This window comes from Protopterus annectens, chromosome 5.part0 (assembly GCF_019279795.1).
Source record: "Protopterus annectens isolate FY-2018-M chromosome 5.part0, PAN1.0, whole genome shotgun sequence".
Classification (NCBI taxonomy): domain Eukaryota; kingdom Metazoa; phylum Chordata; order Ceratodontiformes; family Protopteridae; genus Protopterus; species Protopterus annectens.
In genome coordinates, this window is record NC_056735.1 from 802,317,483 (window position 1) to 802,342,054 (window position 24,572).

Sequence of the window (24,572 nt, forward strand, 5' to 3'; positions counted from 1 at the left end):
AATATCTGCTCTGGAATAAGAAAAAAAAAACTCCAAAAGGTCATCTTCCATGTTAACAGCCAAGAGTCAATTATTCTCTCCATAGGTAAAATACATATAGTGTAATATAACTTTCATGAACCATTAAAATATGTAAAAGCAACAGAAGAGAGATCTAGCCTAACAGAATATGAGTAGCTTTCCAACTTAAGTAATACAATTCCAAGCAGTAAGAAGTTTATATATATTCAGTGTAGATAACAATCATTGCTTTCAGCTACTGATGGTGTCCCAATTCATTTTCTGTTGGAGGTATCAGTTTTATTAGTATCAACATGACTCTAGTTCTTATTAATTCCCTGTGATATTCCATAAGCAGTTCAAGCATTGTACTGCCTATCTAATGCTAGAGGAGTGGTTTCCAGCTCTGAAATTGTAATTTTATTAGCCTTTTTAGGCTGATTTCTATCCCTTTCAGCTTTCTGGCATAAAAACACATGTGTTTGCACATTTTTCGCATCATGCAGCACCGCGAGGCTACAGTTAAACTATTCCAGGTGCCAGAGTCTGCTTTTCAAATTTTCCCTTAGAACTAGGTGGTTTCTCAGTAGTAGCACTAAAATCTGAACTCCTGTGACTAGCACTTGCTCAAGAACCTGCTGGATAACACTAGGAAGCCTGAAACTGATACAAGCACTCAACTCTCCTTGTCAATAAGGAAAAATTAATCGTAGGCACTAAACAGCCTATAATTGCAAAGTACCTTGCAAATGTAAGGGGAAAGAGCTCTTATACTTTACAAAAAAAGCTCCTAAACAGGCATGTCCAAGGGTCAGCATCTGGTGATTTCTCCTGTACACCTGGTGAATCTGGGCATACTGGGGCAATGCAGCAACTGCCTCATGTACACAGACAATTCTCTCTTCCTACCACCCATCACTACAACCTGCGAGAGATGCAGCCAAACTGGAAGCAAAGCTCTCTCCGGCCAAGATTGTGCTAGACAGTCAAGAGGAGAAGGTTAACACCTGCACTACACCTCAAGCAACTCATAGCCCTTCAAAACCCACACCATCAACACCCACACATAGCAACACTAAATCCACATATGCAGAGGCCCTTAACATTAACCTGCCCAAGCAACAAGGACCTCCGAAGGTGAAATGCAAACAAACACCAGTCACAACCAAAGTGAAACATAGCTCACAACACCAGTGTGCCACCCAACAACAGCCCCTAAGGCAAGACAATGTACCCAACACTTTAGTCATAGGTGACTCTATAGTCAGGCACACTGATGTCCCACTCACCAGGCTGAACAAGGAGAAAATTACAGTTAGCTGCCTGTCGGGTGCCAGGATCCGCCACATAACGCATGCACTCAAGTCACTCCACAACAAGTACAGATATGACTCTGTCATTGTGCATGCTGGAGTGAATGACTTGAGACATACCTCCCTGGACTACATGAAAAGAGACATGGAAGAGCTCTCAGATCATGTGGCCCAGGCAGGTATGAACCTAGCCCTGAGTAGTATTCTGCTTTCACCCAGAATGATACCACAGTATAAGGACAAAATGATTAACTTCAACAATTGGCTAAGCTTCTGGTGTCATTCAAAGGGGATCCAGTATCTGTCTGCCTGGGAAGACATGATCGACAAACCACAATGCTTTGCCAGAGATGATTGGCACCTGTCACCCTTGGGTTTCAGGTTACTGGCTAAAGCTCTTGCCACCCCTATAGTGCCTTTTTTAGGCAAGGTTCAAAGGACAAAACCACTACCGTAACAGATACAAGCATGCAAAATCTGAAGGTAATGCTACTCAATGCCAGAAGTCTAAACCTCAAAATTCACTCTCTTGAGGCACTCCTAAAAATGGAGAATATTGATATCTGTGCGGTAACTGAGACCTGGTTCAAGGCTCCAGAGAGCACCCCTGCAATACCAGACTCAACTCTTACCACACTTTTCGGCTACAAAACCAAGACCGAAACACTAAAGGTGGAGGAGTATCCATATTCACCAAGGATAGTCACACATCCAGGCTAGTTGCCCAACACAATGCATCTGAAATTCTCCAGCTGCAACTAACACTAGGTAAGACTGCAATCCAAATTGTAGCTTGCTACAGATCCCCCACCATGCCGCAAGATTCTCACTACACCTTTCTAAACATACTGACAAATATTAAGATACAACCAAACACCCTAATACTGGGTGATTTCAACTACCCTGCCATTAACTGGGAAAACTATTTGGGTACCACCTCCTTTTCCCAACGGTTCTTTGAATCCATAAATTCCAATGCCTTGGATCAACTAATCCATTGTCCTACCAGGGGCTCCAATATTCTAGACCTGGTCATTACCAACATGGGAGATAGATTCTCCACACCAGTGGTCACCTCCTCATTGGCAAGGTCTGACCATAAGCAAATCACCCTTGACATCCACATCCCACCCCCACCCCCAGTAAGGAAACCTCATTAAAAAACTTCTCCAAAGCCAACTTTATGCTGCTGAAGTCAGAAGTGACAAACTTCATGACACCCATGTAGGCGGGATCTGAAAGTTCAACTGCATAATCCTAAACTAAGGCACTGTACGAGCACATCCACTTGTGCATGAATTGTGCCATCCTAAATAGAACCAAGATGCTCTTCTCCAAAAAATGGAAGCGAATCTGGTGGTTCCCTGCTATAAACAAACTATACAACAGAAGGAAGAAACTGTTGCAGAATAGAGGAAAACCCCAGGATGCAAAAAACTCCCTCACCAGCCTCAGTAAGAAGCTGAGATCACTCATAAAATCCTCCAAAGCCAGTTACAAAAATAAAATTGCCAAAGATTCCAAAGACAACCACAAGGCATTCTATAGTTATGTCAAGAATCTAAATGGCAATACTCAGATCTGCTCTGAGCTACAACAAAATGGCATTAAATATACTGATCCCAAGGATATTGCCAATATCCTAGCAGATCGATTTAGTGCCAACATCACCCCACTCTCACCCCCTAAAGGGCCCATCTCAATACCAAAAGATTGCCAAATTCCGGTAATCATGGCCACACAGGTAGAAATCGCACTCTCCAAAGCTAAGAATACAGAATCCATGGGACCAGATGACATTCCAAGCTGTGTACTACATGAACTACAAAATAAACTGGCATCTCTCCTAAGTGTCATGTTTAATCATAGCCTCACCTCAGGCTTCATGCCCACTGAGTGGCGCACAGCTACAGTTATCCCACTCCACAAGGGGGATCCACCTTGGATCCCGGGAACTACTGTCCCATCAGTCTGACAAGCCTGATCTGCAAAGGCATGGAACGCATTATCATGGAACTTATAAAAAAAACATTGGCAACGTTCAAACACTGGACCCCACCCAGTTTGGGTTTGTGAAGGGACGATTTTGTCTCCTGAATCTGATTGACTTCTTCAAATCAGTCTCCAGAGCTGTGGATGAGGGTAAGACGGTCCACACAGCCTATCTGGACCTCGCCAAGGCCTTTGACACCATCCTCCACTCTGGAATCATAGATAAACTTACTAAGCTGGGCATAAATCCCTACGTCACTTGATGGTTTGCCAACTGGCTTACTGGCAGAACCCAGAATGTAAAAGTAGCTGACTCCAAATCCAGCTCCAGACAAATGACAAGTGGAGGACCTCAGGGTTCAGTCTTGGGACCACTCTTGTTTGGCATCCACTTCTCTGAAGTACAGGCCAACACTAAGGGACTCTGGCTAACAAAGTTCGCAGATGACTGCAAACTGGGAGCCATTATTGAATCCCCAAATTATGTGGATATTCTACAAAAGGGCCTTACAGAAACAGATGCTTGGTGCCAGAGTCATGGGCTCAAGCTTAATGCCAAGAAATGTATAGTTATCCCCTTTGGAAAAAAACATGTACCCATGAATAACCACATAGGTGGCAGTACACTAAACATCGAAAGTGTGATGAGAGACTTAGGCACACAGGTGGACAGTGGTCTCACTTTTGATAACCACATTGCTACAACAGTCAGGAAATCCTTTTGTGTGGCACACCTCATCACTAAGGGCTTTATATCCAGAAAAAAAGAGGTCTTTGTCCCACTGTACTCATCCCTCATTAGACCCATTATAGAATATAATGCCCCATTTGGTATGTACCTCACAAGACATCTGCAACAGCTGGAAAGGCCACAGAAATACCTCACAAAAAGAATCACAGGCCTAAAGCAGATGCCATATGCTGACCATCTAAAAAAACTCCAGCTATACTCTGTGGCATATTGTCTACTCAGAGGTGATCTCTGCTTAACATACAAGGCCATGTCAAACCCTGAGCTGTTGGACATGCTCCACTTAAAGAAATCCTAATCCCCCCAGAGCCACACGCTCCAGGGATCTAAACTTTGTCATCACAATGAACAAAACATGCTGGAGGGATAGGTTCCTGACCCAGGGACTCCCCATACTCTGGAATAGACTGCCCATACATGTCAAGCAGAGCGCCTCCTTGTCCCTCTTCAAAAGGAACCTTGATGATTGGATGGAAGATAGGAAATTCATCCCGGGGATTATGTCAGTCACCCCGCTAGACAGAGGTCCAGAGAAGTAAATATTGTGGGAAGAAATATCCAGAGAATTGTTATGGCTAGGCTTGTATAAGCCCTAGGGCCGATAGCCTAGTACCAACCTATGAACCTAAGATATACAGGTAACATCCTTACATCATTTTCTATTTTTAGATTTCCATTTACAATGCTTCTTATAACAAACACTTCAAAATGTATCTACATAATAAACAAAAAGAGAAATGCTATGGAAGGAAACACATGATATTCAATACAAATAGTCTAAATAATAATAACAAGATGGGTGTTCATAAGGTAGTTTATAATAATAATAATAATAATAATAATAACTGTAATGATAAAAAAACTCAAGCAATTTCAAATACAGTTTAATTAATAACGACAAGTGGCATGTTCAGCTTATAAGGAATATTATATTTCAAAAAACTCAAGCAATTTCTTTTGCTGACAGAGATAATTCTCCCAGATTATTACTAATACTTGCAACTGTGTTAGTTTATTTACTTCTAAATTTACTTCTAAATCCTGTTTATTAATTTTATATAAATATGATTACAAAACAAACTAAAGATACACAGAATGACTGAAATATGAATAAAAAATATGATGGATATCACTTACATTTATTGACTGCCAAAATGCATTTAATATCCATTGTTCATCTGCAAAACTGAACAAAACAGTGAAAAGGTTCATGCAATGCTCCATTAGTGTTTCATACTATGCAGAAAGAAATGCTTACATTTTTTGTAAAACAAATAATGTAATATTTTGCATTCTGTGATTACACTTCTGCTGTTTTGCTCTAGCCATGAGTGAAAAGGGTCCAATAACCAATTATCCATCTACTGAGTAAACAAACATTAATGTCCTTATTCCACTCACACATTGTAGCTGTTGCATTCATCCTGACAGATGCTTAGTTTTGTCTTATCTCTATCTCTCTCTCAGCCCTTTTCCTCCCTCCTCGCCTTCCTTCACATACCCATAAAATTTAAACAAACTTCTCAGTTTCTTCTTAACTTCTCCTATAAACTCTCCTATTCTTTGGAGTCCAGATATTTCTTGCCTACACTTATAATTTCCACTTTTGATTACACCCTCATATAAGTCTGTCTCACCCTTTAGTTACTTCTTACCACATCTGGTCTGCACACATCCTTCCCCCACTTTTCCTACCCTCCAACCCCTTTTGCACTTATCCCAAACTGCCTCCTCACGTTTATTCTTCTCCAAGCTTATACCCACAGCTCATCAGCTCAGACCCCTAAACTGCATTTTCCCTTCTCTTTCTCACCACCCCATATCCTTCATTGTTCTTATGTCTCTATCCTCCCCCACCCCCTTCCTAATAGGTATCCACTTATCCAAAGCTATTCCTCTGCCCCAGTGGCATAATTTCCTTGTTATTGCCACACTTGTAATTTTACTTACATTCTCATATTTATTTATTTATTTATTTTATATTTGTTGACCGGGTTTTTCCGACTGGGCTACAATTGCCCGTTTTCAGAAGAGGCCTGAGGAGAAAAGCTCCAAAAGAAAAATAGAAATTTTGCATATTGAATACATATAGAATACATTCATCACTACCACACATTACTGCATTACAGTGTCATACATTACACTGTGGCAAGTGATATACATATAGAAATGCATTCATCAGAGGGTTACATTCATAATTACACATTATATACATAATAATGCATTATATATAACATTTTCTAAGCAGCTGTGCACTTCACACTAAAAGTTTGCCTCGATCTTCATTCCTTTAGCCCTTCCCACCCTCTCATGTCTATATCTTCATCCCTTTAGTCCTTCCCAACCGCTCACCCTCCTACACTACCACCTCACCTCACCAGATGCTACCAAGTATTTAATCTCAGCTATACTCCATCACCATGGTGATTTCTCCACTCTTATTCACTGAATCTCAATCCCATATCTTATCCCCTTTCCTTACAATCCCAGTAAATGTTTTCTGCAGCTTCTCTTTCCATCATAATCCCAGGCTATTAGGCAAGTTCTTGACATATGCAATGTTCAGCATATCCAGCATATTAAGCCAGTTGATTACACTCAGCAATATTCCTAACTTCTCAGATCAGTGAGATTCTCTCATAATTCACTAGCTATCCCTACAAGACTTAGCTTAACAGATTAAATAAATGCATGAATGTTACCATTTCTTGCAAAGCACATTTGTGGTGCTTTTCTTGAATTGTGCAAAGAAAGGTGAAATAGAGGGATTGGATTTCTATCAGTCAATGACAGCTCAAACAATATGCTATCTAGATACTTCATATTAGGTACATTAAACTGCACTGCTGTATTCAGAAAACAGGAAATCAAACCATTTGCATGTTGCTGTGCATTTAGTACTGACCAGCATTTCTTTGCCAACATATTATCTTAATTTCATGTTTCATTTTTCTGGTCTAATAATCTTTTGTTTATAGAGCAAAACGATTCAACATGGAACTTTTTCAGCTATGAACCTATCTAAATTATATATCAAATATAGTTCCAAGTAATAAAATAATATACAGCAGTGTAGAATGCAATATAAGACAGATCACTGGCATAATAAGTTCTTAGCTTCTCATTAATTTGTTTGTATTTTGTGAGCACTGGAACAAATCTTTATTTTAAACAGGTGGATTTACTTTGACACTAGATAATCTTTGGTTTTAGTGATGATTCAGAGGACAGGTGTTATATGACTATGGCGAAGTAAGTGAAATTTATATAATACTGTTTAAAAATCTGACTGCAAAATATATAATTATGTAATGTACTTTAGCTGTAGTCATCATTAGCTTTTTCATTATCTGTTTAAAAGTTTCTAATTATTGTCACAGTAAAAGGATTTTAATGGGAGCCATATGTCTGATAGCAGTGGGAAGTTCTGTTTGAAATGTTCTCAGACTTAGTAAATGCCATTTATTTTTTTTTCCTTGTGGAAAATTCCTTCTTATTTCTCTGCAACATCCCACTAATAAAGTCATCATTCAGTTCCACTATTCCAATGTTTTGAACTCATAAGTCAGTATATCATACAAACTCTTGTTCAGATAAACTAGTTTTAATAGATTTATGTCATGTATAGGGTCATGTGTTCAAAGTGTCAGATGTCAGCATCAAACTGCAAATACCCTATTGTAACTGCTTGTTAAAATTTCCAGATTGTATATGTACTGTTAAGTGCTCAGCTTATGGCAGGATGAGATATCTGCCACAGTCACCATGCCTCCATCCAAGTTCATCCTTGAAAGCTTATGTAAAGACACTGGAAAATAAGCCCCAGGAGTGAGTCCTCTGTTACAGATCAAGGTAGGACACTCGTCAAATACTTTTATTCTCAACCCTGATAAATATTATCAGTCCCTTTTTGTCCTATTCTGTGCAATTTGCTCTTTTTTAATTTGCAGAATTATTTATTTTATTTATTTTACATTTGTTGACTGGGATAGTCTGACTGCATCCATGTCCATTTTCAGCAGAGGCCCAGGGAGAAAAGCTCCAAAAATTTATGAAATAGTAAGTTACAGTCAAGTAAAATATAAAAAGTTATATATAAGAAAGTAAAGTATAAAAAGTTTAGAAGAGAAAAAAACTGATACACAATTCAGAGATCTATACTAAAACTTATACAGTTTTGCATAACACACAATATATACTTGCTTGGAATCAGACCTAGTAGAGTACTTGGCAATCTTTTAATTATTTTTTTTTTACTGAAGATACTGTGGTTTAGCAGTTTCTTAACTGTAACCAATGACTCTTTTGTTGTTCTCTGTGGTTAGATTGTATCATGTTCATTAGCAAATAATGCAACAATAATATTTGTCATAGTACTGCAAGAGTGCAATGAATTTCATCATTCTGCATTTTAAAATTTCTTCTGGTTAAGGAATTTTCTTGATTCGGTAACAAGAATAACGTAAACATTCAGGATCAGCTGTATAGAGTGACCCAAAGCATATCCAAAATCAAACCTTCCATCATGTTTTACATGGCATTGGCTTTCATTGTCCTGATAGCCCTGGCAACACTTATAGTATAGTACTTTTCAGTCTTTTAATTATATTTTATTACTGCAGATATTATGGTTTTGCAGTATTTTAACTGTAACCAAGGACTCTCCTGTTGTTCTGTGTGGTTATATTGTATCACATTCAGCACTGTTTCATCAGCAAATAATGCAATGATAATATTTGTCATAGTATTGCAACAGTCCAATGAATTTCTTTATTTTGCATTTTAAAATTTCTTCTGATAAAGCAATTTCCTTAATCCACTAATAAGAATAACATATAAATTCAGGATCAGTTGTATAGAGTGACCCAAAGCACATCCAAAAACAAACCCTTCATCATGTCTTACATGGCATTGGCTTTCATTGTCCTGATCGCTCTGGCAACAGTTAATGGTAAGCAGCATTATGTCAATTATGTACTTAATTATGTATTAATATGTATGCATTAATGTGTTATGTCTTATATATAGATGCATTAAGATAGGTTTGTATTACAGTTCATCAGCAGTAAAGCACAGCTTTATTATCTGACCCTGCTTTTGTGAAACTTATCACAAAGTCTACCTGGATGAATTATAATGCATTTCATATTTTATAATGGCCATTACTTATGTTCTGGTTTTGTTAGTCCTCTAAAATTAAGGATTCTAAGATGCTAGTCAAAAAAACTTTTGCTTTGCTTTCTAGTAGTCATAACAATTCAATAATTTGACCACATTGCCCTTTATAGTTTCCTTCACATTAGACGGAGAACCTATCTTTTCTACATAATGGTTTCATCTAGTTTGATTTTAAAACTGCATTGCAAGTTATGCTGTGTTTTGCTGTAGCAACCGAATGTCCAGCCTTCATACTAAATACCTTATTATCCAAATAGAATGTGTTCTATAATAAGCAAAACACTTGTGCTTTATAGTATCATAGGATGTACACTTAAGTAATAAACAAGCCTGTCCAGTGAAGGAATTACTTTAGTAAATATCCTTTCCATAAATTTCAGCTAGGTAGTGTCATTAGCATTATTCACATGGAAAGGAAGGGGGGGGGGTTATAATCAAAATTGAGTATGACTAAAACTTTAAAGGGCATGTTCCATTTCTAGAATATATTATTTTAGTATAAGACTCATTTTAAAATGTGCTGTTGCAAATATACTAAGTGCAAACATAATACCAGTTAATTGTACATACTGCCACAAAGATATTTAGTTACAGTCCCCGTTTTTAATTGCAGTTCTACTTCATGATGATGCAAACTGAACTGCCTAACAATAAAGTGAGTAAGTGCACAGTGGTCAGCATTAAATTGAATGTTACTTGCAAGCCCCACCAAGCAATCACTGGAGAAAAATCAAGCCACCTACCACATGTATGAGTTATTATGCTATGCTTGTAGTTATCAACAGGTTAAATCATTAAGACATCCTTAATTGTTAATGGGATGTATGGGAAGCAGAAAGTTGAACATAGTGGCCACCAGGTATTAAACACTAAGGAACACCACTGTCAATATTAATCCACCTAAATCTGAAGCCATTAATGAAAACTGTTTGTCTTTTCTCAAATAGCCCGTTGGAAATCAAGAGAATAGTGTAAAAGATACAATTATGAAATATTAAGTTAGCACAACTATCATAATGTTAGATATTTTGGATACCTTTGACAGGTTTGCTTAAAGTGTTAAATTTAGCAAGACTAATACATCTGGATTTACTGATCATTACTTCATCTCACAAAATAATATTGTGGGATGTATGTAATACTGAAAGTATGCACTTTGCATTTCAGTTACATAAGGATGGTCTGTTTAAAAATTGTAATTCATTTATGCCATCTTATCTGTGTGCTAGTATAACTACAGCATATTACCACAGAGAAAGCATGAAATAATGGAAGAGACACTTGACAACCCTCTTCTTAATAAAAGCTCCAGTAGATACCCATATGAATGTTAGCTGGGCCTATATTTCTTGAGGGTCTAACACTTAAAATGGCCTTGGAGACATCATAGAGTTATACATACAAATACAGTTCAGTGATTTGGTATCATATATTAAATAAAGAGATGAATACTGTGGTAAAGACTTTGACCATCTATGACGTTTCTTCTGTCTCACCAATTGCCTGCTTTAATTCCCCCCATGGCTCTGTTAAACCTTTTAAGAGCTGTTAATATATTTATAAAATGCTTTCATACTTGACTTTAGCAGCTGAATTTACATTTGATCTCTGGATAATTATGTTTTGTTGTAAGAATGAACATTTCCACCTGGTATTCACCAGTGAGTTCCCATCCAAGTAATAACCAGACCCAACCCTGTTTTACTATTGAGATTAGATGATTTGGGTGCATTCAGGTTTGTATGTTGGTTTTGCTAACAAAAGTTATTTATGCTGGATATTTGGTATAAGATCAGACAAGTGATGCTGACTCCATTATTAATCATAGGATTCTGTGTTGTAATGATAAAATGGTCTCTGGCTATCATCTACCGCTGAACAAATCAGGATAGCAACAGTGGTCATAGTGAATGCACACCAGACATGTTCATCTCCTTTCAGCATTTAGTGCGGTTTTCAGTATGTATGGATTGAAATATATCTTGTGTTTATGAAGCAGAGTTACAGTATATCAGTTAATGTGACAAGTGAAAGAACATAAATTCATGCATTCACTTACTCCCAGATAGTTATCTCTTTTTAATTTACTGCACTTAAAGTCATACCAGAATGAACGTGCACAAGAGCTATGGCATTAATCCTTGAATTGGGTCATCCTCACCTTAATTTGGCTTTACAGATTTTTAGCTTTAGCTTGGCTAGACACCTAAATGTGCTGCTCATAGATGATCTGTGACTATTATCTTTCTTGTGATACTGACACACACCATGCCATGAATAGAGAGAGAAAAATAGTTCAAGTCTCAAGCTGTATGCTGCAGGGGGAAAACATAAAAAGTTCAGCATAATCTGTATAGATTATAAAACATCACATACATATATATAGATATATATATATATATATATATATATATATATATATATATATATATATATATGTGTGTGTGTGTGTGTGTGTGTGTGTGCATTGGTATGGCTAGGCACACACAGCCACACACACACACACACACACACACACACACACACACACACACACACACACACACAATTTTCTCAACCACTCCTACAGTACATTTTCCAATTTCCATCTCTGTAAGACATTTGTATTATAATGGAGTTGGACATTGGTTTGATAGACAAGGATAATTCTCAGAGGAATAACTATGTGATAGTCAAAGCAATGTGAGAACTGAAGGTACTCTACATCAAGGAATTCCTCTTTTTCCTAAGATTCAGTATCCTCAAACTCGGTTATATTAACTAAGGGGACACAACAGGCAAAATGTCATGCATGTTTTGTGAGCACTCCTGCAAACCTGGTTTGTTCAAATGTCATTTCACCCTGTTTTGAAGAAATGGCACTCATGGTGCAGTCTTGCCAGCTCTTTTCCTAGACTATTAAGGAGTTTATTACTGCAATCCATATTCTATAGCCATCAAATATGACTGGTTAAATACTGACCTATTTTGAATTTGTTAAAAGATGAAACACTAGCTAAACAAGAAGAAATCTTGCCTGCTGTGAGCTTAAATATGGTTTATGATACTTTCAAATCAATGATAGGACAGCTCTAAAACTGTAGGTCCCTAGTATAACCCTGCAAAGGTTTGTTTATCAACTCTGTATCTTTGATACAGTACATAAAGATATCAGAGATGTGGAAAGCTATAATTACAATATGCTTATTTGTAGCTTGCCTGTTAACATCCAATGAGTAGCAAAATCAATTTGAAGATGAGGAACACTGTGAAGGTACTTAGTACCAGCATGCTGTTTGCAAGTGAGAGGTATTGGTTACTGTCTTGAGTATTATGGATTTTCCCAAGCAAAATAAAGAATTTGGGGGAGTCCAATTATGCAGAAAATGGACCAAACAGCACAATGTTCTTTTGGTAGATAGAAAATTAATAGCACTTGTTATAATCATGCAGTCTAAAAAGACAGTAGGCAGAAGATATGTTGTTCAGTTATTCTGAAATGGAATAATCCACATTATCCTTGAATATACTACCCATTCTTTTTTCATAAATGCTTGCTACCCCCTCCATCTGTGCATCCTGACCATCAGCCTCCTCCATCTGGTTTGTCACTCATTTGTTGCCCCTGATGTACTGATGTCTACAGCTTACATCCCTATATGGAACACAGAAATGCCTTTTTTGCTATGGAGTTTAGCCTAGCAGCACCTGTATTCTCTCATGACCAGAGATAGGGGTGAGAGTTACCCAGATAACCACAAATGATAGGTGTGTTTTCCTCCAAGACCAATCAATTGTAGCAGCAGCTTAGCAAGATATTTGCACTACATCAGCCTGAGCATCACATGCATCATAATTATCATGTGCTCGGTACTACTGACAGTGCATCATGGTACTGCCTAGTAGATATGCTCATCCTCTGCCCTTATAGTAGACCAAGTTGCCATCCTCACACCAGGATGGGGAGCCACTGCAGAGTTCTTGTCCCTATCCTCCTCTGTCAGATCTTCTAGCACACAAGTCAATAACTGATATGGGATTACTATAGTCATACTTCATCCAGTTGCACTACAGAGATGACTTGTGTACCAATCAGAAATTCCACTCTGACTTTATGAGATCAGCACTTAGCCAGATGTCCACCTCTTAGACTAGCATCAGTGTGGGCCCTTGGTTCCCAAATGCTGTTACCTCCAAAAGATCAGGCGGTACAGCCTTTAGTATAATGAGGTTGTAAAGAGGCACAATGTATACTCTTGAATCACTACAAGGTCATACAAGAAAACAAAGCATGCAGTTATATGCCTGACCCCTGTGGACCATTTGCTAGTGACTAGGATCCCTAAAAGATGCTCATCTGTGTCAGTAGCAATTTATTTTCATTGTACATGTCCTATAAGGCTACCATAACTGCATAAACATGATGTGGCTAACTAATTTAAGCTCTTACTGCAGAGGAAAATGCAGAAACCCCTCAAGGGAAAGCTAGCAATCAATATAGTCTCTAACAGAGAGGTAACATAGCATGTTCATTGAAACTATTGGTGCATAGTCTTTGGGACACACCAGTGTCCCTTTGCAACTTAAATGATATTGTTAAACTATGTATGCTGTTGCACTATTTGCATATTTTTGTATGCTTTTATTTCCTACCCCTTTGCTAGACAGCCATTTGACCTATTGCATTGCTTATGACCATTTTCCCTAAGATGTGAGAGCTAACCATGGAATGGTGATCAACCAGACAGCCAGTCATTTTTTTCCTATTTTAAAGCAACCCCAGTGTTTGGTAACTGCCATACACCTGACAAAATAAAGGCTTTCTGTGCCTTCCATCATGTGCATGCATGTTTCCACATACCTGTTGTAAAAGCTACAGCACATAACTGCAACGCCTGTCTTAGCCAAGTGCACATCTTCTAAGTAATGCATGTTGTGATGTCCAATCTCTAGTAGGCATCAGCATTGCAGTTTCTGTCCTACAGGATATGCAAACTAACATTAGCTGCTCAGTCCTAGCCTCATCTGTCAGCTCCTCCAATAGTCAGGTTGCTAATCAATTCCAGGTTAACCAGGTTGTGGTGAAGTTTTTATCCTTCTGTGCCATGGACCCAGCTTATATTTATTGTACCTAAATATATATATATTTTGTTAAACTGCATGTTAATACATATGTTGTCATTTCATGCTAGTTATCCATTTTCCACAGTCTTGTAGTTTTCTATATGTTGTTGCATGTTTGTCTTTTAGTTGCATACTAGATTATGTCTAAAATGTTCCCTTTTAATCAGCATAGTCTGCTGGCTGACATAATAAACTAAAATAACAAAAAAAAAAAAAACAAATAAAGCATAACTCAGATGGGAAAATTAAAGTAAACTAGCTCTTGTGTACTCACTGCTTCTACTAGGACACATTTTTCCTTTTCCTTCTGGAGCAGATCTCTTCTACCAAATCCTTTCCACTTCACTTTCTTGTCTTCTTTTAGATACCTTGCCTATTCGATTATAGTGTGTGTGTGCGTGCGTGCGTGCGTGTGTGTGTGTGTGTGTGTGTGTGTGCGTGCGTGTGTGTGTGTGTGTGTGAGCGTGCATGCGTGTGTGTGTGTGTGTGTGTGTGTGTGTGTGTGTGTGTGTGTGTGTGTGTGTGTGTGTGTGTGTGTGTGTGCGTGTTTCTGACTCCAGTGAAAACTTTACTTGCTTCAGGGTTCCTATTCTACTCAAAAAAAAATACCTGTTTTTTTTTCAAAAAATAGTTTCATGTTTTATGTAGCTGTTAAAAGATGAAATCTGCAGCAATTGGTTTTGCTAACTGGAAAAACATGGATATCACAGTTCTTTAACTATGCCATTTTTTAACTGACTAATTTACTGAATACAACTAATGGACTGGCAGTTGTGTAGTAGATCTGAAAGGACAGAGTTGGTGGAGGCATTATAAGTGAAGCAAAGATTGCCCCTCGGTAGCCTCTAGGAATCAGGAAAGAGGGACATGACTTTGAGACGATTAGTGTTGCTTTGGTACTATAGGCCATTGATTTTCTTAGTAAGGAAACACTGTAGTTGCTCAAGTTGGGTCAGGTGCTTGGACAGGTACATATTGAAGTGGGCATTATACTCAATGATTGGCCTAAAACATGCAGAATACAGTGGAATGATCACCTTCATGGACGTGGATGCCATACCCTTGTCTAATAAGCTGCAGAATGAAAAATGATTTCCTTAGTGTCCCCTCCAACCTATTTTCTAATGTAGTCCATCACCAGTATGAACAGCAGTAGGCTCAGAACTGAACTCTGGTGTATACCCACTCCATGAGGAACCCCTCTGTGAAGCTGGACACTGTTTGTACTTGAATCACTGGGTCCTTCTGTATTGCTTGCACTAATTATACCAATGTTTCTCGGACTTTGAACCACTGCAGTACTGCCCAGATTAGCTTTCTTGGGACTTTATCATATGCTTTCTTCAAGTCTAGGAATGCCGAGTTGGACTCCTTCCTCATCTCTAGCTTCTTCTCAACTATCTGTCTCACTGCAAACATTGGGTCAGTTGTGCTGCATCCTGATCTTAATTTGAAATGCTCCTCTTCCATCTTACATTCTACTACTCTGCATATCCATTTATCAATCACCCTCTCCAGAACTTTCATGCAGTGTGATAGGAGTTTGATGCCTCTGTACTGCCCACAGTTGTGGCTGTCCCCTTTGATCTTGAACACTGGCATGAGTATGCTTATTCTCCAGTCATCTGGGATACGTCTTTCTTTCCACACTACTGTGTGGACCCTCCAGAGCTATTTCTCCCCTATCTTACCCAACATCTTTATCATATCTACTGTGACCTCATCTGAGCCTGCTGCTTTCCCTGACTTCATCCTCCTTAGTGTTATTCTTACTTCTTCTACGGTAGGCTCCTCTTCTTCTCTCATTGTAGGCTGTTTCGCGGGTAGTGCTGTTTCTGGGGGGTTTTCCTCATTCAGAAGCTGCTGGAAATACTCCTTCCATTTGCCTTTGATGTCCTGTGGATTGGTGAGCAGGTTGTTGCTGGCATCTCTTATGAAGTGTGTCTGACTATCTTCTTTATCTTACTGTCTTTGCCTTGCAACCTGGTACAGTTTCTTTGTACCACTTCCTGAGTCACTTTCTAGAACCTAGTTGAGTGCCTCTGATGCCCTTTTTTTTGCTATTGCAACTCCTTTCATAGCTTCTTTGTTAACCAACCAGGATTCCTTCCTAGCCTGGTCAGTCTTTTCTACCTCCCATTTATTTTTCTTGCACTCCTTCTTTCTTTTGATCACTTTCTGGACTTCTGCATTCCACCATCTGCTTTACTTATATACCTTATTTCCATACCTTGCTCAGCCACATATCTGTTCTGTAGTCCTAACTCATGCTGTTTTGAGGCAGTGCAATTCTTCCTCAGCTCCACCTATTTCTTCCTCTTCTTGGGATGCTAGAGGCCTGCATAATTCCTTGATCTGTTGTACTTTCTCTCCAGTCAACTTCCAGGTCTTAAGCCTGGTCTCTGTCAACCTTAGAGTCTTCTCAGACTACTGCTTGCAGCTGATTGTAGCAACCAGTGGTTTATGTTGTGGGCTGACTGTTTCACTGGGATGACTTTGCAGTCATGGATTCTACCACAGTGCCATTTCCTTACTAGGAGGAAGTCTACCTGAGTTGCATGTTGGCTACTGTTGTATGTGAGCTTGTGACTCTCTCTCTTTCTGAACCATGTATTGGCTACTATCAAGCCATTTGCCAGACAGAAGTCTAGAATGGCTTCTCCTTCTTTTTCCTGTTGCCCCACTCATGTGATAGCCCTCATATCCTGTTCTGTCTGTTCCAAGTAACCTATTATCAACACCAGTTCATGTTGTCCTGCTTTATCTAGTAGGTCCTGCAACTGCTATCTGAATGCACTCTTTTCCTCACTGTCACAGCCCTGCTGTAGGGCATAGGCTGAGATTATGAATGCTGAGGTTATGAATACTTCCCTATCATTATACTGGAATCTGATTGCCATGAGTCTGTCATTGATTTTGATGATATCTCTCACTGCCTCACTGTCTCCTCTTCCTGAGTAGTAGTCTCTGGATCCTAAGCCAAGTGCCTTTGCTGCATTGCCATTCTATTTTGTCCATTGGATACAAAGAATGTCCAGCCTCCTTCGTATCATCAAGTCATCCACTTCCAAGCTGCATCCTGTCAGTGTAGCAGTTTTCAGTTCATGTTTGGCAGATTTATTGGTCTTACATCCAGATTTCACTCAATAGAGCTATCCCAGGTAACCCAGGCTGGGCAACTAGACACTAGCCGGCCAGTACCTTATTGACCCAGGGCTACTGGGATCTATGGTGGGCACACACTGGCCAGTAGGGGCACATATACCCCTCCCACCATTAGCATGGATCCCTGGTGTAGGTCAGAGTAGGCCGGGTGCACAATCCACTTACCACCAGTAACTACCCAAGCCCATATTGGTGACATTAGTCAACATGACTGAATCATCAAGAACCATATTTTACATAGTCAAGTGGCTAGCCCTGCCACAGCTCACAGTCTGTGATCTGTGCTCTCCTATCTTGAGGATACTGCACACCACAGTAGATGCGCAAAGCAGTTGGTATCTACAATTCTTCTCCCTATAGGGCACCATGTAAAGTCTATGCTGCTGCCCACATCTCCACACATTGGTGAATTTTGAGATAGAGAAATAGGATGTTTTTCAGTGGTGGGAGAAACATCGCAGAGACACAGGTAGAACATGCAAACTCCAAACAGGCATTGGTCAGAGGTCAGGATCAATTCTTGTACCTGTTGCATGGAAAGCAAAGACCTTAACCATTATGTAAACTGGTCTCTCTACACCTATTTATGTACACCTATGTTGTCCAAAAATTGGGCTGTACCAGTCTGTCTCCCATGGGTTGAGGTGAGTCATGCATATGTTCGAAAACAGTTGCAGGTATGTTATCTTTATGCTTTCAATAGTTCTATTGGTGGAAGGTCAACAGTATGGCAGATGCCTGATGTCAGCAGCTCACCTGTGGCTGACAATGATGGCAATTTGCACACAGCACAATCAGATTATGTAGTACCACTGTCAGCTGTAATAACATTGGAGGGCACACATACATCTCATGCATTTGAGGGGAGGGTGGAGGGGCAGGTTGAACCTCCAGCATCATCTGAGTTGTGTACTGGATGTCTTGTCAGTGTATGCCCCACCCAGGCTATACAAGAGTAACCACAGTGGGTGGCATCTGTCAGCCAAACTGTCTTTGATATGTGAGCACCTACTAAAGGGAGAGGTATGCTGCTGGCTATTGTCACCATCAACTCTAGCCTTTCCCTGACCTGGATAACATATTTATCATCAATCCACTCTTGTGCAGGTCAGTGATTCAGGCATAGACAACAACTATAAATGCCATGGTATATATTGTGAGCATGTTGCATGACTTGTGTATGCACATGAGACAGCTGCATAGACTGCAGAATGACCTACAGCACATACAATGTTACATGGCATATATGCACTTGAGCAAATAGACTTCATCAGATCACTGGTAGCCAACATGACATCCCCTGGTATATTTATGAGGCGTGTGACCAATACCAATGCAAGATATAACTACCATGGTGGGACAGGGATCTAGATGTTTGCCCTACCTCTCAAGTGTGCAGATTTTAATGGAATGTCCAGATTTTTGCCTCATATTTTTGGCCTGTTACTCATAATATTGTAGTTTTCTGGCAAATCATTGCCAAATCTTTGAGAAATAATGTCAGAAAATAATGACAGACATTTGAGATTTAGAGTTTATATGCTTTGGAAAATCCATGCTAATGCAAAACTTGTTATTCTATCAAAGTTTGTAAGAGCAATATTTAAAAATTGTCCCTATATTGGGCCTTTACCCCCCACTGTTTATGGCTTTGTCCAGATGTCTGTTATAGAAACCACATTTCTGTCACCCCCTGCCACAGCAGCCGCTGCTCACAGTGATAGCTAATTTCATGGACATTGCAGATGATACTTAACTGGTTCCACTGCTAGGATACCTCATTAAACAAAGCACAATGGTGTCTGCAGTTCCACAATATACCTATCATATGCTGGCCACCAGAAAGCCACACATAACCATGCTAATCCTCAGGGTAATTCTATTGACTGTCAGCATGGGTACCATATTGGGGATCCTGTGTGTGCTCTCAAACTGCAACACCATCCTTCATGCACATACCTCCAAACCATACTGAATTACTCATTTTTTACCAAGTTTTGGATCCAAATAATGGAGTGCACCCCTTAATTTCCGAATCTCCTTTTTTTTATTTAAATTTTTTTTCTGGAGTTTTGAGCTGACATCATCACACAGTGAAACAGCCTATCAGCCTGTCTGAATTAAGCTCAAGGGCTCTCATGCATGCATTTCCAGCAGCTCCAGTCAAGCAGGAATGAAATAATGGTGGAGGGTCTGCGAACAGCGTTGGTTAACATAGAATGGCTGCTTCAGCCAAGCCATGAGGGAATGGTAGTGGTCGTTCGGTGAACGGAAATGTTAACGGACTGCACTGACATTCAGGTGCAGAGGTATGTATTTATTGCACTGATGTTCTGGGTAGCTGCTGCAGAGGAAGCAAGGCAAGTCACGAGGGAATAGCGAATGGAAACATTAACAGAATGCAGACTGAAACATTTTCAAGGTGTGTGTGTGTGTGTGTGTGTGTGTGTGTGTGTGTGTGTGTGTGTGTGTGTGTGTGTGTGTGTGTGTGTGTGTGTGTGTGTGTGTGTGTGTGTGTGTGTGTGTGTATGTGTGTGTATGTATGTAAAAGTAACCAGGACACAAGTTCTATCTAAACTGTATAATTATATGTGACAAAACAGCTGTCTATTATGTGAATTCATATTATTCACATTCAGGGTCTCTTCAATGATTTTTATGTCTGTTTGTATTCAGCAAAAATCACGGGTTTTCATTGTATCCAGAAATTGTAATATCAAAAGCATTTTAGTGTTGATTATGAACAGTGTTATCTTTCTGTGATGGAGAAAGGCAGAATAAATAAGTGATAGTCAACTGTAACACAGCTGAGTTTGTACATTAATAAATTAAGATGGAGCATAAAGAAATACATATTGATCTACTATAAATGCTAGTGTATGTAAAAATCTTAGCACTACATTATTATTAAGACAGTCATTCTGCAACATTGTTATTGAAGATATATATATATATATATATATATATATATATATATATATATATATATATATATATATATATATATATATATACTGCTTTGAGAACAAGATAACACAGACTGATGGTATTAGCATTATTTCTCTGCAGTAGCAGCCTGTCAGAATAATCTCTATTTTCAGTGGAATTGAATATTCTTCTATAACAGTTCAGTGAATTTTAATTAAAATAAATCACGTTAATAAAATGAGTTTGTTCTTATTTTAAATTCTCTGAATTATGTACATTTTTGTATGTGTGTGTGTATGTATATATATATATATATATATATATATATATATATATATATATATATATGGATCTATCTTACTACGCCGAGAAGACCGACGGATCAAAACCCGCCGCTGAGAACATCACGACATGGAAAAGGCTGTGTATGTATGCGGTAGTGAATGACGTTAGGGTGCGAAAGTAAAGGTAAGTGTCTGATAGATAGTTTGTGGGTTAGGGCGGTAGTTAGGGAGTTAGGGTTAGGCTGGCCAGGTAAGTGTGCTGTGATAGTTTGTGGGTTAAAGTGTGCGACTGTGATAGTTTGTGGTTGTAGGTAGTTGTGTATGTGAGGTTTAGTGTTGGTTTGTAAGGATTTTGTGTGCTTGTGTTGTGTGTGTGCTTTTGGACCGGGATTTGTTTTGTTTGTTGCTTGTCGGGATTATGGTGTGTCGGGCATATATATAAAACTGTGAAATGTCGGTTATGTGGTGTCGGTGATTTTGTTGTCGGCATATATATATATATATATATATATATATATATATATATATATATATATAAACATATGTATATATGTTGTTATTGCCCTGTATTAGCAATAATGCAAAAGAATAGTATTTTGGAATTTTTGTGTGTGTGTGTGTGTGTGTGTGTGTGTGTGTGTGTGTGTGTGTGTGTGTGTGTTTATACATGTGCATGTATGTGATCCATGTTACTCTTGCAATGATATGAGTCAACTGCAGTTAACCACAAGGAACTCCAAGAACACAAAGAAAACAAATCCCATTAATTTATTAACACAACAGAATAGAGCTTTCGGGATACACCCTTCATCAGTATTCACTCAAGTTTAAAACATCAACCATTTTATACTTAAAAAACACAGTGCACATGACACAGCCAACCAATAAAAACTTCCAAGTAATTACTACTTAAAAAAACATGAAAAAAATATTTAATAGAAAAGCAAGCCATTTAAATGCAAGCATTGACACTATAGGTCTCATTAGGAGTTTGGATATGGATTTATGTAGTCTGGGATGGCTGTATATCATAGGTAGTCTTGGACATGGAACAGTAAAAAAATTGAAAAGTTCTAATGAAATATTTCCTTGCAGTTGTGAATCATGTATAAACATGTTCACTTCATCAATTAAGTTCTTAACCTCACTAAAACATATCTTTTTAAAACTATTTTCATCTAATAAAAATTAATTCATTAGCTCAACATATTCAGACCTGTTGACAAGAACTACTTTACCACCCTTATCTGCTTGTTTAATTATTAAATTCCTATTTTCACATTTTTAGTTGAAAGAAAAATGCAATATTAATAACATTTGATTGAGTTATGTCTAATGATAAGAAAATAATAATGTGAATAAATCCCTATATGTAGTTATTTATGTAAATGCTTGTATTTAAATGTCTTGCTTTTCTATGAAATATTTTTTTTTCATGCAAAGTTTACTTAATTTTTTTAAGTAGTAATTACTTGGAAGTTTTTATTGGTTGGCTGTCTCATGTGTACTGTGTTTTGAAAGTATAAAATGGTTGTTGTTTTAAACTTGATTGAATACTGATGAAGGGTGTATCCCGAAAGCTCTATTCTGTGTTAATAAATTAAGCGTTTTTACTATTTTGGGATTTGCCTTCTTTGTATCCATGTTACCCTTGACTGAGTGAACCATTACAGGTACAAGGTACTTACTTAGGCTATTGATCCATGATTGCAGTCAGTAACTAATGGCAGGCATTTGAGTTTCAGATTTGTAACCTTCTAAAAATCATTGCTAATGCAAAACTTGTTGTTCTAAGAATTAATTAAAAGCTGTTCCTTTTGTCTCTTATTCTTGAGCTAAGAGGTTGGGAGGGCATGCAGAAGCAGTGGATTGCACTGTTTGGCTCTTACAGCAGTCAGCTTGAATCCACTTTTTAGTCATTGCTTCAGTATTTGTTTATTCATATTCTAATGATTAGTTGACAGCATACAGCATAGAATACTGAATGACTGAAAAGTGAACTCACGCCACCACTGGCCAGATGCATTTTCTTTGGATTGGATGTGGTGTGGGTTTCTATGCTGTTTCAATGAATGTGAGTTTCAAGAGCAGAGAAGTTTTAATGCCAAGTCTATTTTCACTGTGAGACAGTATTGCTTTGTTTACCAGGTGTCTATTAGTGTTTGTGTATTGTGCTATAAAATGTAAAAATAAAATCCAAATAATCATTGCAGAAGTAAAGCAGTATGCACATTAGTGTTTAGGGTAAATGGGGCAAAATAGCCAGGTTATGAGACATTGAATGGCTGTAGGGGGACTCTGGTGCCATATTGTGGTTGTCTTTTCTTCAGTTTGCATTTGAAAGTTGGTATCCCACAATTCCACTGGAGTGGGTTGGGTTGCGTAATTATGTATGCAGATTTTATGTTAATCAGCATACAGATTTGTACTTATTTTTCATGGGTCTTGTCCAGATTTTTGATGTTTCCTGGTTGAGAGGTATGTTCATGCATATTTCACCAACCTTGAAACTGCAAGACCACCTGGCACACTTGGCCAACATTGCCAACATAGAAAATCTATCCTGACACTGGAGGATATAATCCCTAACTCTTACCAACCTGCTGACTGCCAGACATACTGCTGCAATCTCTTCATATGACATTATCCACATGATAATATTGCTGTCTAATGTCACTGTGCTTCATCCAATCTGTTTAATTGATGATGAATGTTCCATCAACCTAAAAGATCTGTGTGAGTAGGGTATTGTCTAATGCACAGACAAGCCATTCAATGTATAGTAATACATAGAAAGGGTGTGTTAATGCATGCATCAGATGAATTCTGTGTTGTCTTTACTATGGGCCATATTTGTAGACCATGCACTGCCTCTTTTCCAGTGCCACATTGTATTGCACCTGACACTATCATGCATGTAGTAATAAAACCAGTCCATTGATGAATCTGCACCCTTCATCTCCTCTGTTACAACAGCAGGTGCATCAGATATGATGTTCCCAAGTTCTAGCTGCTCTATCCTATTGCACAACATGGTGCACAATGCATATAACTGACTGCTGAGGCTAGCTCAGTGGAACAGAGCAAAGGAGATATGTCTATGGTCCAATATGATTACCAACCCTGGCACTGGAGAAAACCAGGCAAGAAGAGTGAGGAGTGAAAGATCATTTCACACTTATCTCTTCAGGGGAAAAAGGAAGGCTACAGGCAACCAGAAAATACACGGGGAAGTACAATTTCCCTTGTGCAGACTGAGGAATACTTCTTACTCTGTTTCAGGGTTGGGAGCGGGTTGCTTGTTGGTAACATCTCCTTGCAGAAGTGAGGGATGACCAGCACAGTCAGAACATTGCAATGATCCCTTCCACTGCTTAACCAGGCACATGCAGGAAGACTTGGCAACATAATGTAAAACCACCTGAAACACTCTCCCTGGCTGGCTGAATGATGGATCTCTCTTACATATGGGGGAGATTGGGCTAATTAGAAGAAAGGGAGGCTGATGAACGATAGACAATGGGGGCAACAAAAGCAAAAAAATAGTAATAATAGCAATAAGAAGCAGAAGAACTGACTGCATGTATGGTCAGTAGGTTTTGCATGGATTATCCACAGTACCAAAGCATATTCACCATCACCTACAAGACACAATAGTGGAAACCATTAAATGTGGTTGGTTGCCTATTTGAAAGAGAGCTGCTCATTGTGACCTGTATAGTTGGTAATGCATGCTCCCACCTTCACTGGGAAGTTGCCCAATGCAAATTGATGGTAAAGGCCGCACATATGCCAGATGTGAAAATCATAACACATATATAGGACATTGTATATAATACAATATATATATATATATAT

General features: G+C 38.6%; 1 long non-coding RNA gene across 1 annotated transcript in view; it reads left to right on the forward strand.

Moving 5' to 3' along the window:
• The first annotated feature begins 8,907 nt into the window (after nucleotides 1-8,907).
• LOC122802049 overlaps nucleotides 8,908-24,572 on the forward strand; it is a 100,051-nt gene continuing 84,386 nt past the window's right edge. Inside the window, exon 1 of the long non-coding RNA XR_006364861.1 lies at nucleotides 8,908-9,007. This is a non-coding gene — a long non-coding RNA (uncharacterized LOC122802049). The remainder of the gene's footprint in view (nucleotides 9,008-24,572) is intronic.